The sequence below is a fragment of the Hylobates moloch genome, unplaced genomic scaffold (assembly GCF_009828535.3).
Source record: "Hylobates moloch isolate HMO894 unplaced genomic scaffold, HMol_V3 SCAFFOLD_4, whole genome shotgun sequence".
Classification (NCBI taxonomy): domain Eukaryota; kingdom Metazoa; phylum Chordata; class Mammalia; order Primates; family Hylobatidae; genus Hylobates; species Hylobates moloch.
In genome coordinates this window covers 19,617,240-19,633,527 of record NW_026652279.1, presented here as the reverse complement: position 1 = coordinate 19,633,527, position 16,288 = coordinate 19,617,240, and the positions used below count along the sequence as shown (strand labels likewise).

At 36.5% G+C, this 16,288-nt stretch overlaps 1 protein-coding gene across 5 annotated transcripts in view; it reads right to left on the bottom strand.

Moving 5' to 3' along the window:
• The window catches only part of CNTN4 (contactin 4), a 991,759-nt gene that overhangs the window by 525,988 nt on the left and 449,483 nt on the right, over window positions 1-16,288 (bottom strand). Inside the window, exon 1 of one of the 5 annotated variants that reach the window (XM_032149529.2) lies at window positions 11,396-11,658. The exons of the other annotated variants lie outside the window; for them this stretch is intronic. The gene's annotated coding sequence lies outside the window, so the exon portion shown is untranslated. Of the gene's footprint in view, window positions 1-11,395; window positions 11,659-16,288 lie in introns of those variants that run through there. 5 annotated transcript variants of the gene reach the window in all.

Below are 16,288 nucleotides of genomic sequence, written 5' to 3'. Positions count from 1 at the left end.
AAATGAGATATCAATTCATATACAGTACACTGATTATTGAGATAACTTTTTTATTCCAGTTTGGTAGTTACAGAAAACACATAGCTTTAACTCCTGGTAAAAATGAGCCTTTTGTGTTTCTTCAGTTGTTAATCCATACAGTTAAACTAACTCATCTATTGGTTTGGTTCAAGACATATTAAACATCATTTTCTAAGTGGCTAGAATCAACCTGTTTGATCATTAGTTTAATAGAAAATAGTGAAACGAAAAGAAATAAGTAACTTTTCATGATATATCAGCAGAAATAAATATTTCCTCTCTTTCTATAATTCAGCAAAATTAGTTTGAAACCCAGTTTTCATATGCTTTTCTCTTCCTCATCCTTTTCAGCTTCCATCTCCCCCCAAAATACTGGAAGATACTGCTACTGGTTTCTGGCTCTGGTCCTTTTCTCCCTGTGTGTTAGTAACCATCATATTTGACATTTGATCCCTTAGGACACACTGTTAAATGCCTTTAGGTTACTTTTAGAAGCCAAAGTTGATATTGGAGTTTTGATACTTATTTCAAGGCAGTCCTTTGACTAGAGTTTTAAAATAAATAACTTTGGTTTCCATATGCTTCTTCTTGAGATGAAAGGCCCAAATGCATCTTACATATTAACTTAAATGAATTCCACTATACGTGCTGTGAAAAAGAATAAAAACAAGCACATCAAAACACACCTATAGAGATAGAAGGCTGTAGATAGCATATGCCCCGGAATGAGTGCTAGTTGGAACATACAAACCCAGTTCACCATTCTCATGGGAGGTTTCAGTTCCTGTGTCTCTCAAATAATGTGAGTATCTCCCCAGGCTGAGTATGACTCTTCTCTTTAAAGATGTAACAGTTTTTTCAAAACATGGTTCCCAAACTCAAGCCAATTACTTTGTGTGGTGTTTAATCAATAACCTGGTGATCTACCCCAAACCTGGAAGAAAAATTTGCTGTATGGAATCACCGTGAGTTGATATACTGGTCTCCAACCAGACACCGTCATTTTCCAGGTAAGATGTGTACTTGCCAAGGAGGTCAAGTGGTCCTCAAGTACACACAGTGAGTAAGTGACAGAGACTAACTGAAACTCTAGTCTCTGGATGCCTACTCAACACTTCACCACGCCGTAGCACTTCACCTTCCTCATAGGCCATCTGCAGTCAAATTTCACTGACTCTTCTGAACACATCTCCCAATTTCCCTGACATCCAACCATGTTCCATCAAATTGGTTTTTCCATTCAGCAGCTTGCTGCATATTATACTGCCTGCATAGCTTTGTTTTGACAGTCTCCTCCGCCCCATACCTGCCTTTTAAAATAAAGTCTCCTCTCTTTGACACCCAGCTCACCTTCCAAAGAGATAACTTTTCTAGATGTCCACAGATCAAAGTTACCACTTCTCTGAATAATAAATCACCCTTTCTGTGCCTTTCCAGTGCTACTTGTCAAATCCCAATTTATAACTGCATATTAATTTGTTAATTAGCACGTAAGCTCTTTGAGGTTAGGTAGAGTCCATATGTTTTTAAATTTTGCTTCCCCCACAACATGAGGAGCACTTTGTCTTGTACTCTGTAGGTGCCAAACCTATGTTCCCTAATTTACAAGGGCAGACAAATATTTCTGGTGACATCTGTATTTTCCAGAATTTATTCTTTAACCTTTTCTTTAAAAGTCAAAAGAAGTGAAGTTGTTGTTCTGTGAGCTCTCTGGAATTTTCGCTAATCTACAGCATTCCTAAAACACTTTTCTTTCGGTTTCTACTGAAACACCTGAATGTTCTTGTTTTTTGTTTTGTTATGTTTGTAAAAGTATCATGCGTTTTAACAGTTAACAGACTGCAGCCTAGACATATGAATCTATTTAAGTGAGGCTTGGTGCTCCTTTACTCTGGCCTCACTTATCTTAAGATTTAGTTTATCTTAAGTATGTTTTATTCCTCACTTTATATATTGAGAAAATTATTTTCCTTAACAGAGTGGATAGTGAAGACAAATAGTTTTGTGTTCATGAAAAGAAAGAAAAGGTATCCTGTTTTAAGTAATGGTCAGGTAGCAAGACATTCTGAATATTTATTTTATCCCATTTTATTTCCTCTCTGATACTTTACTGTTTCTCTAAGATGACAGCAATATTTAGGCTGTAAATGAAAGATTCTATTAATAACTAAAGAAAAAACCTTTAAAAAGTCATTGCAATCGAGGAATTCCTGTTAAATACACAATATATTATGCATAATCCTCTAACAGAAACTGAGATGAGAGAAAAGTTGTAAAAGCACTGATGATAAACATGTTTCTGTACATCACCATCAGGGAAGGTATTTTTTTACTATTCTGCATTACTTAAAATCTTCACATGCCTAACAAACTGATTTTGCATGGGATTCCCTCTGCTATTACTATTTTCAAAAATCATTAGGGCTTTTTCTTTTTTTCAAAAAATCCTTTCATGATCATTACAAAGTATTAAGGTGATGAAAATCATTCCACTCACTCCCATCCTAACATAATTTAGGTGTTCATATAAATTTGTGCATCTTTGGCCATCACAAACTGTCTTGATCCATTATCATGTGGATAAATATAAGAAAATCTTGTATTTGTGTGTGCATGTGTAGGCCTACATACACTCAAGCACACACCTGATATACAAACATATACAGCCACTTTTCTTCTCCTGCCATTCATATAACATTTCGGATTTTTGAGCTGACATTCTTCTCTTTTCAAAATATTGCATTAGACATCAAAAAAACCATAACATTTCTCAGTCAGTAATGTTTTCCATTAAGCAATACCTTTCTCTGGTTCTGAAGGAATTAATGCAAACTTGTACAACATGCTCCACAGACCTCTGAAATGAAAGGGAGCTAACAGATTCTGCTTGCTTTACACCTAGCATTTTTTTTATTATTATACTTTAAGTTCTGGGATACATGTGCAGAATGTGCAGGTTTGTTACATAGGTATACACGTGCCATGATGGTTTGTTGCACTCATCAACCTGTCATCTACATTAGGTATTTCTCCTAATGCTATTCCTCCACTAGCTCCCCCACCCCCCCGACAGGCCCTGTTGTATGATGTTCCCCTCCCTGTGTCCATGGGTTCTCACTGTTCAACTCCCACTTAAGAGTGATAACATGTGGTGTTTGGTTTTCTGTTCTTGTGTTAGTTGGCCGAGAATGATGGTTTCCAGCTTCATCCATGTCCCTGCAAAGGACATACACTCATCCTTTTTTATGGCTACGTAGTATTCCATGGTGTATATGTGCCACATTTTCTTTATCCAGTCTATCATTGATAGACATTTGGGTTGGCTCCAAGTCTTTGCTATTGTGAATAGTGCTGCAGTAAGCATACGTGTGCATGTGTCTTTATAGTAGAATGGTTTATAATCCTTTGGGTATGCACCCAGTAATGGGGTTGCTGGGTCAAATGGTATTTCTAGTTCTAGATCCTTGAGGAATCACCACACTGTCTTCCACAATGGTTGAACTAGTTTACACTCCCACCAACAGTGTAAATGCATTTCTATTTCTCCACATCCTCTCCAGCATCTGTTGTTTCCTGACTTTTTAATGATCGTCATTCTAACTGGTGTGAGATGGTATCTCATTGTGGTTTTGATTTGCATTTCTCTGATGACCAGTGATGATGAGCTTTTCTTCATATGTTTGTTGGCTGCATAAATGTCTCCTTTTGAGAAGTGTCTGTTTACCTAATATCAAAATTAAAAGAACTAGAGAAGCAAGAGTAAACAAATTCAAAAGCTAGCAGAAGACAAGATATACCTAAGATCAGGGCAGAACTGAAAAAGATAGATACATGAAAAACCCTTCAAAAAAATCAATGACTACAGGAACTGATTTTTTGAAAAGATTGACAAAATAGATAGACTACTAGCCAGACTAATAAAGAAGAAAAGAGAGAAGAATCAAATAGACACAATAAAAAATGACCAAGGGGATGTAAACACTGATACCGCAGAAATACAACCTACCATTAGAGAATACTATAAACACCTCTAAGCAAATAAACTGGAAAATCTAGAAGAAATGGATAAATTGCTGGACACATACACCCTCCCAAGACTAAACCAGGAAGAAGTTGAATGCCTGAGTAGACCAATAACAAGTTCTGAAATTGAAGCAGTAATTAATAGCCTACCAACAAAAAGAAGCCCAGGACCAGATGGATTCACAGCTGAATTCTATCAGAGGTACAAAGAGGAGCTGGTACCATTCCTTCTGAAACTATTGCAACCAATAGAAAAAGAAGAACTCCTCCCTAACTCATTTTATGAGGCCAGCATCATCCTGATATCAAAACCTGGCAGAGACACACACAAAAAAGAAAATTTCAGGCCAATATCCCTGATGAAAATCGATGTGAAAATCCTCAGTAAAATACTGGCAAAAGGAATTCAGCAGTACATCAAAAAGCTTATCCGCCATGATCAAGTGGGCTTCCTCCTTGAGATGCAAGGCTGGTTCAACATATGCAAATCAGTCAATGTAATCCACCACATAAACCGAACCAAAGACAAAAACCACCTGATTATCTCAATAGATGCAGAAAAGGTCTTCGATAAAATTCAACACCTCTTCATGCTAAAAACTCTCAATAAAGTAGGTATTGATGGAACATATCTCAAAATAATAAGAGCTATTTATGACAAACCCGCAGGGAATATCATACTGAATGGGCAAAAGCTGGAAGCATTCCCTTTGAAAACCGGCACAAGACAAGGATTCTTCTCTTACCACTCCTATTCAACATGGTATTAGAAGTTCTGGCCAGGGCAATCAGGCAAGAGAAAGAAATAAAGAGTATTCAAATAGGAAGACAGGGAGTCAGATCGTCTCTGTTTGCAGATGACATGATTGTATATTTAGAAACCCCGACATGATTGTATATTTAGAAACCCCAACGTCTCAGCTCCAAATCTGCTTAAGCTGATAAGCAACTTCAGCAAAGTCACAGGATACAAAATCAATGTGCAAAATCACAAGCATTCCTAAACACCAAAAATAGACAAACACAGAGCCAAATCATGAGTTAACTCCCATTCACAATTGCTAAAAAGAGAATAAAATACCTAGGAATACAACTTACAAGGGATGCAAAGGACCTCTTCAAGGAGAATTACAAACCACTGCTCAAAGAAATAAGAGAGGACACAAACAAAAGGAAAAACATTCCATGCTCATGGATAGGAAGAATCAATATCATGAAAATGGCCATACTGCCCAAAGTAATTTATAGATTCAATGCTATCCCCATCAAGCTACCATTGACTTTCTTTACAAAATTAGAAAAAAACTACTTCAAATTTCATATGGAACCGAAAAAAGAGTCCATATAACCAAGACAATCCTAAGCAAAACGAACAAAGCTGGAGGTATCATGCTACCTGACTTCAAAGTATACTACAAGGCTAAAGTAAACAAAACAGCATGGTACTGGTAACAAAAAAGATATATAGACCAATGGAATGGAACAGAGGCCTCAGAAATAATGCCACACGTCTACAACCATCTGATCTTTGACAAACATGACAAAAACAACCAATGGGGAAAGGATTCCCTATTTAATAAATGGTGTTGGGAAAACTGGCTAGCCATATGCAGAAAACTGAAACTGGACCCCTTCCTTAGACCTTATACAAAAATTAACTCGAGATGAATTAAAGACTTAAATGTAAGACCTAAAACCATAAAAACCCTAGAAGAAAACCTAGGCAATACCATTCAGGAGATAGGCATGGGCAAAGACTTCATGACTAAAACACCAAAAGCAATGGCAACAAAAGCCAAAATTGACAAATGGGATATAATTAAACTAAAGAGCTTCTGCATAGCAAAACAAACTATCATCAAGGTGAACAGGCAACCTACAGAATGGGAGAAAATTTTTTGCAATCTATCCATCTGACAAAGGGCTAATAATCTATCTGAGAAAGGGATAATATCCAGAATCTACCAGGAACTTAAACAAATTTACAAGAATAAAACAAACAACCTCATCAAAAAGTGGACAAAGGATATGAACAGAACAGATACACCTAGTCTATTCACAGTCATTTTGTTTTCCTTTTTGCCTTCTTCAGTTACCTTTAATACGCATGTCTCTATGAAAAGAAGGAATAATTTCTTGGGGATTTGTGGATTTTGGACAGTATCATGAGAAACATGAGGGTTATTAAGTTCTCTTTGGACTTAAATGAAAATTCACTTTGTTTCATGGTCCTCTAGATGTAAAACTTCTAAAGGAGGTTCACAATTTTTGGTTTCATTCTGGTTCATGAAGCTACCTTCCCTAGGCATTTGAGTGTTAACTCTTTTTCTAGTTGAGCCTCTCTGGAATCCCAGGTCCCAACTTTCTAAATGCTTACTGAATATTTCTTTTGAATCCTTGAATTAAATTCATTAAAAATTATCTCATGGCTAGGCATGACGGCTCATGCCCGTAATTCCAGTACTTTGGCAGGCTGAGGTAGGCAGATCACCTGAAGTCAGGAGTTTGAGACCGGCTTGGCCAACATGGCGAAACCCCATCTTTACTAAAAGTACAAAAATTAGCTGGGCATGGTAGTGAGTGCCTGTAATCCCAGCTACTAGAGGGAGGCTGTGGCCGGAGAATCGCTTGAATGCAGGGGACAGAGGTTGCAGTGTGCAGAGATCGTGCCATTGCCCTCCAGCCTGAGAGACAAGAACAAGACCCCGTCTCTAAACCAATCAATCAATCAATCAATCTCATACAAAACCCTGATCTCTTCTCTGTAAACCAGGTCTGTCAAAAGACACCCGTACTTCAGTAAATCTATACCATGTTCTTCCAGCTAACCAGTCTTGAAGACCTGGAGTTTTTGCTAATTTCTCCCAATGTTTAGCTTTCTCATTCCCTTTATTTTTATCACCTACATCGAATCTGTGGCTAAGGTTTTCCACTGGCATGTCTTAAATTTGTCTTAGATGTTCTGGTGTAGATTAATCAATATTACATGGAATCTCTCAAGTACTCAGTAAAAGTTAACTATTATCATCATCATACCCAATGATTTTACATTTTCCTGCTTTTACTTTTACGCATGCTAGAACATCTGCTTGGGATGAAATTAGTGTAAATCTTACCAATCCTTTAGGATTCTGCTCAAATTCATTTTCTTCCATTTATCTTAAAGGCCAGGATAGCCCATGGCCATTTCTTCTTCTTCTACTCTGCTAGAGTATTTATTATTCCTGCTACCAATTGAATCAATATCTGTACTTAATTGAACTGATATTTGTCTCTTATATTGGCACTTTGTTCATATTTTGTTTTGTTTTTTTAATTTTCATTTTGGTTCAGGAGTACATGCACAGGTTAACAAACATGTTATATAGGTAAACTGTGTGTCATGGGGGTTTGGTGTGCAGATTACTTCATCATGCATATAATAAGCAAAGTACCAAATATTTTTTTCTGATTTTCCACCTAGTCACACTCGCCACCCTCAAGTAGGCCCCAGTGTCTGTTCTTCCCCTCTTTGTGTCCATGTGTTCACTTATAAGTAACAATATGCAGTAATCGGTTTTCTGTTCCTGCAATTAGTTTGATTAGGATGATAGCCTCCAGCTCCATCCATGTTGCTGCAAAGGACATTATCTTGTTCTTTTTTTTTGGCTGCATAGTATTCTATTGTGTATATGTACCACACTTTCTTTATCCAGTCTACTGTTGATAGGCATTTAGGTTGATTCTACCTCTTAGCTATTGTGAATAGTGCTGTGATGAATGTGTATTTAGGGCGGAATGATTTATATTCGTTTGGGTATATAACCTGTAATGATGGGACTGCTGAGTCAAATGCTAATTCTGTTTCAAGTTCTTTGACAAATCACCACATTGCTCTCCATAATGGCTGAACTAATTTACATTCCCACCAGCAGTGTATAAGCATTCCCTTTTTTCCTGCAACCTTGCTAGCATCTCTTATTTTTTGACTTTTTCATAATAGCTATTTTGACTTGTGTGAGATGGTATCCCATTGTGGTTTTCATTTGCATTAATCTAATGATTAGTGATGTTGAACATTTTTTCATATGCTTGTTAGATGCATACTGTATGTCTTCTTTTGAAAAGTGTCTGTTCATGTCCTTGGAATTAAAAGGCACAGAGTGGCAAGTTGGATAACAAAGCAAGACCCAATGATATGCTGTCTCCAAGAGAGGCCTACCTCACACGCAATAACACTTATAGGCTCAAGATAAAGGGATGGAAGAAAATCTACCAAGCAAATGGAAAACAGAGAAAAAAGGAGAAGTTGCTATCCTAATTTCAGACAAAACAGACTTTATACCAGGAAAGATGAAAAAGACAAAAAAAAAAAAGGCATTACATAACAGTAAAGGGTTCAATTCAATAAGTGGAGCTAACTACCCTAAATATACATGCAACCAAGACAAGGGCAGCTAGATTCATAAAGCAAGTTCTCAGAGACCTATGAAGAGACTTGTATTTCCACACCATAATAGTGGGAGACTTCAAAACCCGACTGACAGCATTAGACAGATAACTGAGGTAGAAAATTAACAAAAATATTCAGGACCTGATCCCAACACTTGACCGAATGGACCCAAAAGACTTCTACAGAACTCTCCGACCCAAAACAACAGACTGCATATTCTCATCTCCACATGACACATACTCTAAATTTGACCACACAATTGGACATAAAACAATCCTCAGGCAAATGCAAAAAGCTCAAAATCACAGCAACGACTATAGCACAACAAAAATATAAATGAATCCTAAGAAAATCTCTCAAACCCATACAATTACCTGGAAATTAAACAACCCGCTCCTAAAAGACTTTTGGGTAGATAATGAAATTAAGGCAGAAATCAAGAAATTCTTTGAAACTAGTAAGAACAAAGATACAACATAACACAGTCTCTGGCACACAGCTATGACAGTGTTAAGAGAAAAGTTTATAGCACTAAACACCCACATCAAAAATTCAGAAAGATCTCAAATTAACAACCTAACATCACAACCAGTGGAAATAGAGAAGAAAGAACAAACTAACTGCAAAGCTAGCAGAAGACAAGAAATAACCAAAATCAGGGCTGAACTAAAGGAAATTGAGATGTGAAAAACCACACAAAAGATCAATGAATCCAGGAATTGGTTCTTTGAAAATATTAAGAAGATAAATAGACCAGTGGCTAGACTAATTAAAAAAAAAGTGGAGATCCAAGTAAACACATTTAGAAATGACAAAGGGGATATTACCACTGACCCCACAGAGATATAAAAAACCCTCAGGGACTACCATGAACGCCTCAGTGCACGCAAACTAGAAAATCTAGAAGAAATGGATAAAACCCTAGACACATACAATCTCCCAAAACTGAACCAGGAAGAAACTGAATACCATACTTTGTTTTCTTTTCCCAATTATAAGTTTCTTGAGGACAGAAACTCATATTGTTTTTATTCAATCAAAATGTATCCTCATATTTTTTGTATCCCATCAGAATGCCTAGCACAGTATACTTTAAAGGTGCTTAAAATGTTTGCTGATTTCTTGATGACTGGGCAATATTCTATTCAACTATTTTTGGTGAGACCAAGTTTGTTTAATAATATACTTGGATTCTTGGATGGCCACAGTCTGCTTATGATTGCATAAGAACAATCTTTCTTCCCATGTTCTCCAAGGAGGACTAAGGCACTGAGGAGTGTGTCTCCATCATTTACCAAAATACTTAAGCTTGATGCATGGATAATTGTACAAGATAAAGACACCACTCACTGTCATGGGACAATCATGAATATTGGCACGTGGGGTCTGAGAAAGATTTAATTTTATTTGTTAGGATTACAGGTAATATCAGGTTCTTGATTTGTAAGTGTGAATTTATAAAGATATGCAGCTAACTTAAGAAAGGTTTCTGAATTAACAAATTAATAATAAGGATTCTCTTGTGTGTTCTCAGAGGAAAAAAGAGGACAGATATAGCCGAAATACGAAAAGTTCAGTGTCTACCACAGGGGCTTGTCACTTCCTCACCTCCATACCAAGATAGCTCTTGACTGAATGTCTTTTTTAAAGTCCACTGTGTGAAAATCAACCAGGTAATATTTGTCTTAATATATGCAAGTAAAACAACACTTAAAACAACTTAAATACTCTATGTATAATACAAAGTTAAATAATGTGTTAACTAATAGAGAAAATATCATTGTGATTCTTAATTCAGTCTTGGACCATTTGTGAACACAGCAAAGGGTTTTCTTTTTCTGTCTGTCCCATGAACTCTCTGCAACATCTAAATGCATACTGAGGAAAGAGAAATGAAGTAGCAGAGATGGAGCAAGGAAATTGTCTTGTTTCGGCTCCCTATTATCCCCACTGAAGCAAAAAATCGATGAAGCTGTGAAGCCTGTGAGCTCCAGTTGGCCTATGGTATCTCCAAAGATGAATGCACAGCAGAGTCCAGTGCTAAACCCGTAATCACTGTTACCCCCTCCCAGGGCCCAAATCCCAGGTGACCCAGAGCTCTGGCTAAGTGGAGCAAGCACTAAGACGGAAACACTTGACTACACTTGGACTCCCACAACTGCCTCTCCAGCATGCCTTATTATTTGTTTATTAAATGGTTTTCCTCTGGGTTTTGTTTTTAAGGATTGCTTCTGAATCTGAGTGCTTTAAGTGAACACCTCTGTCTTCACCTGGTGACTCTTTCAAGCATAAGGTTAGGTGCTTAGTTCTTTATTACAGCTGCAATAACATTAGAGCTCTGCTCCTTTCAGGCCAAAATATATCCTCTGTTATTTTTCAAACTAATGGTAGCCATTGAGCTATATATTTCCTGTAACTGACAAAATATAGGTTTCCCAGAGCAATGAAGAACAAAATAAATTGTAAAGATTTATCTTGGTGCATCCTACGGCATGTCCATGTATACAATCTGGCTGTGACCTTTCATAAAATTAATCTGTTAATGCTGATGATTTCCATTTCTATTCTATTAATGCATGTTCAGTATAGTGGTAACATAATGGGTGGAAACGATTTTTTCAAGCCATCATGAATACAACATAAGCATGATCAGTTGTTTTCTGATCTTCTAGTTCCATAGAGAGCACTGAGTCAGTCCCCTTACTGAATCCGGATCCACTATCTGGCCCAGGAAACATGCCACTCACTCCCCAGAACAGCTAAGACAACATTTTGCCTTCTTCCATTTGACTCAGGTGGCAATTTTGCCAGTTCATTTACAAGAGAAAAGAAAGTACCACAGAGCATCTCTATGATGACAGAAGCCTCATGCTGTGAGTTGATCTTGCCACCCTGAAACAAATCTGGAAATATTTGTACCTTAATCTCCTGCAGATATAAACCTTCCAGAGTTCTCGATCTGACATTCGGCAAAATTTGTACTATATCAGCGGTTGCTAGGCACACTGTTAGGAATAGAAAGAAAATGCAGAAGCTTAAATCCTGTGTCTTGGAGATTATTTCTTGTGTATATTCTTTGCAGAAGATTTTCTGGTGCTAGTTCATTACTGAGATTCTGTCTCCTATCTATACTATTCTCTCTTGGCTATTTCTCTTCCTTTGGCCTTAAGTCACAACTCACAATCAAACCTTTTAACCTGAGTCCATGGAAGCCCTGTTTTGCCTATCTGACTATTAGAGATTTACAAAATGTAATTGCAGGCTTCTTATTTATCCAGGAGATAAGAATGGTGGCTGAGAGGCCAGTTGGCTGCAGCTATTTCACAGTCAGTCCTACTTCTAGCATCTTTGCTGATCTTATCAAGAAGAGCTACTCCTCACATAATTTAACCGGCTGTTATGTCCAGGCTAAAATAAAAATGAGGCCTCTAATGTGGCGGCAGAATGCAAGGGGCACTGTGCTACTGCCCCAAAGGTAGACTGATACCTGAAGAGTACCCTGAACCAGGTCACTGTATACACTGGTAGTTAGTTTTAATGGCCTAAATGTAGTCCCTACATTGCTGGTTTAAAATATTTGGAAACACCTGTGCAGTGCCTTTTAGTTTCACAACTCAGTTCCACAGAGATAAATATTAGAGTTGCCAAGGTCAGTGGCCCTGCCTAATGGTTCCCAGAGAGCCAGTCAAGATGGCATCTCCACTCATTGCAAGCTAATTAAGAGTTAAAGAAGGCCTCCAACACAGTGGCACCAGTACAGCCTCCCTCAGCACATATTTTTGCCCTTGGCGGTCTGAGAACAATCTGACATATACTCTGGTAGATGCTACTGTGCTTGCTTCAGCAAATTGAAGTGACTCTACCCTTTGCCATTGACTGCCAATTAATTTTAAACCAAACGTCTTGGAGAGGTTATGTCAGATATCCTGAGAAAATGATATGTGACAAATGTAGGATAAACAGTGTCATGAACAGTGAATAGTCTTAAAATTCCAAAGTTTACCTTCTATTTTACCTACTTTAGGGAGAACGAAGCTATACTAAGTGCTATCAGAATTTTATATAAACCCTGACTATCCTATATGATTCCTTAATATGGAAAAATTGTTTTTCTCTTGACTTATTTGCAAAATAAGGTGCACAATAGTACACTGAGAGGGTTTGTTGGCATGGAAAAGTATTGAATACATAAACGACTATACGGTTTAATATTGTCTATTTTTTATAGCCTCACCTCACTCCAGAAAAAGAAAAAACTAAGAGAAGTGCCCTAGAATGCCCATACTCCACATTTCCAATAACCATTAGCCAAAGTTGCCCTGTGCAAATGCGACATCTAATGTGAAGTTACTATACTTAAGATTTTACAAAATTCAAATGAGTTTAAGGGTGCAAACAAATAATTCCCCAAACACCCTAAATCTGGCCCCAAGACCCAGAAGATAGCTGAAGAAAGCTAGGAGATTAGACTAGGAAATATGGACTTGGGTGTAAGTTCCAGCTATATAATGAGTGAAGAAATCTCATAAGCTTCCGTTTACTCATATGAAAAACAGATGCTTTGAAATCCTAATATGTTTTTCAATATTTCTGTACTCTCCAATATAACATCACAGGTACAATCGGGTCCGTTGTTAGTTTGACAATATTGGCTGCTTCCCTTCTTCCTACCTGATCCTTTTCATTTATCTCCTCTCTATTAATTGGCAAATAAACAGAAAAGTAAGCACAGGATTTAAACTACTTTATAAAACCTTGGATCAAGACAAATAAAAAACATAAAACATTGTTTAAAAAATTGTACTTTTCCTTGTAATTGGACCCTGAATATTTTTGACTCACAATTAAAGATTATGTTTATGAAATTGACTATTTAATATCTATACTTCTATATATTGTATATGAACATGATCCACATTAGGATTTCTGTAGACAATGAATAAATCATACTGAAACACCTACTACTTTTTAAAATAAACTGTCCATAGCAGTAGGCAATATCTTATGGCATCCAGTACTGGAGTAGAAGCAGAACAAAAAAAATTATATTCCCCCACAGTCTTTTCTCCTGTCTGCTCTTCAATCACACCCACCCCTCCACTCTCTCAGTCGAATGCTTTCGGTTTTGCTGGAAGAGAAATTAACACTCCATGCCCATGAGACACATGCCTCCAAACTAGCTGTTTGGACACTCAGCCGGGTGGTGCCAAGCAACATGATGCAATTCCATGTAACCAAACCTTGGGTGCATGTTACCATTCAACCACATACACCTAACCTCAAGTTTGTTATTAATCACAAAAGGAAATAAACTTCCAAAGGGAGGCAAATAAATTCTACGGCTAGTAATTTATGATCATTTCTATGGATGGGTCTTACAATCCCAATTTTTTATATCATCTATTAGTTGGCTGAAAAAATATTTGCTGATACACACACACCACTGACGAAGCAGATTACGGCATATTATCTTGTCCTCTGCCATTTTCATTTTAATAATAGATACCTGTATTATTAAAAGTTATTCTCTCAATATCACTATTGAGTCTGCATGGAAAAAAATTAGAATAACTCTTGAGTTCCCTCCTAGCTCTAACACTGCAAGAGTTGAGTAATCACCGGCATTTTATAGTATGCAAAGCAGCATTTTCTTGAGGCAAACTGTTTCCAATCCTGAATATCAGTTACCATAAGGGAAAAAAAATACCATTTTATCTCAAAGATTCTATAACATCTTTGAAGTACGTAGATGTTCAGCATTAGGTAGCAAAACTCAGAAATCTGTTTACTTGTAACATTAATTTGATTTGTTTTCCTTCACTGTGAAAAAGATAAAAAGAAATCAAATTCATAGAACTAGAACATCTCATTGATTTTTGCATCAAGCCTATGTGGTAAAGGACAAAAAGTCAAAGTTTGCTTTCCAAGTGTAAATACCATGGACTGCTTATTATACTGAATCTCTTTGGGATTTATACCTAGGACATATCTAAATACTTTTGTTCTCAAGATTATTATCATAAGTGGAGAGTAAGGAAAAAATAATTAAGTTGGTAAACTAAGAAAAATTTTATTTGTTTCCAACACACATGTCTCAAAAGAAATTAGTGCCAACTGACAGAGAATTTAAAGACAAAGGATTAGGTTGCAGGAACGGGGAAAGATGAGGTTCATATCAACAGCGAAAGCATTCACCTGATAAAGGACACAATATATTCAGAAAATCAGAATTCTGATTACTAAAATGTAGCATTAAATTGAATCTTATCCCTACGTTACTGTTTTATATACTGCTGGTTTATGCTAATTTCAAGAATAAATTGTCAACCTAAATTAGTCAATTTCACTATCATCTTGCTTATGGATAATCCCTATGAAAATAATTACAGAAGATCAACAAAGTTTCATAATCTTTGACCTATCCTTCTTATGGTTAGGATAGTTATAGGTTCTACAGCACAAATTCCAACAGCTTAAAGCTGAAAAGAAACTAAATGTTCAATAATGGGGAGTAGTTACATCAATAATATTTTGAACATACATATTTGATGGGAAATTTTATGGGGATTCCAAATATTCCATAAAGGTACTATAAAAGCAAATATATTTAAAATATATTAAGTAATAAATCAAATTAAAGAACATTGTGGGTGTGTGTCTGTGTGTGCATATATATGTATATTAGAAATAGGTAAAATACATGCACATTGGTGAAAACTAGGCATGAATACATAAGAAAAATAACTGCCATTAGGAATGATTAAATTCTATTTCTTTGTTATTCATTCCTGTTTTTAAAAATTAGCCAATTTAAGAACTTCATAACATAAAATATAAGTATATAAAATAGCAGCTATGAAAGTTAACAAGTACAATCAATAGCTTCAAATGTAAACCAGATTACACCACCAATCTGCAGAATTTTTAACTATTAATAAAAATTAGAGACAAGTTAGTATATTAATGTATATCAAAGTGAACGGATTAAGTTTTTTTAATTTGGGAAATAACTATATATATTAAAACTATTAGAAATAACATAGAAACATATTTACTGACACAGAAGAATATCCAAAGTGCATTGCTAAGTAGATAAAGAATAGTTTACGCAATGTTGGGGAAAGGGATTAATCCCAGAGATTACTCCATGACTTTGTTAGGGCTTCTGTAACACAGTAACATAAACTGAGTGTAAAGTTAAACAAGAGAAATGTATTGTGTCAAAGTTCTGAAGACTAGAAGTCTGAGATCAAAATGTCAGTGGGGCCAAGTTCTCTCTGAAGGCACAAGGAAAAGGCCTCTTTCTATTTAGCTTCCAGTAGTTTCCTGACTTGTGCAGAATAACTCCAGTCTTCACATAGTGTTTTCCCTGTGTGTCTATTTGTGTCCAAATTTCCCCCTTTTATAAGGACACCAGTCATATGACATTAGGGATCCACCATACTTCTATATGATATCACCTTAAGTAATTACATCTGCAATATCCTTATTTACAAATAAGGTCACAATCAGGTGTACTGGGGGTCAGGCCTTCAAAACAGATGAATTTTTGGGGTGGGGGAGGAGCACAATTCATTCTACACAATTTACTTATGGAAAGAGACTTGACGGGAAGGAGGGAGTTTCATTCCACTCCCAGAAGGAGGATTACTGGAGATGTACCCCCAGTTACTTTGTTTTCAGCTTGCTCACTTCTGCAGAAGGATAAGTAACTGAAGTAAATATTTATGATAGGTGGATATGTGGATGAATGAATAAGTGGATGGATGAATAGCAATTTTTTAGCTCATCTTTCTAAAAAGTCTCATGATC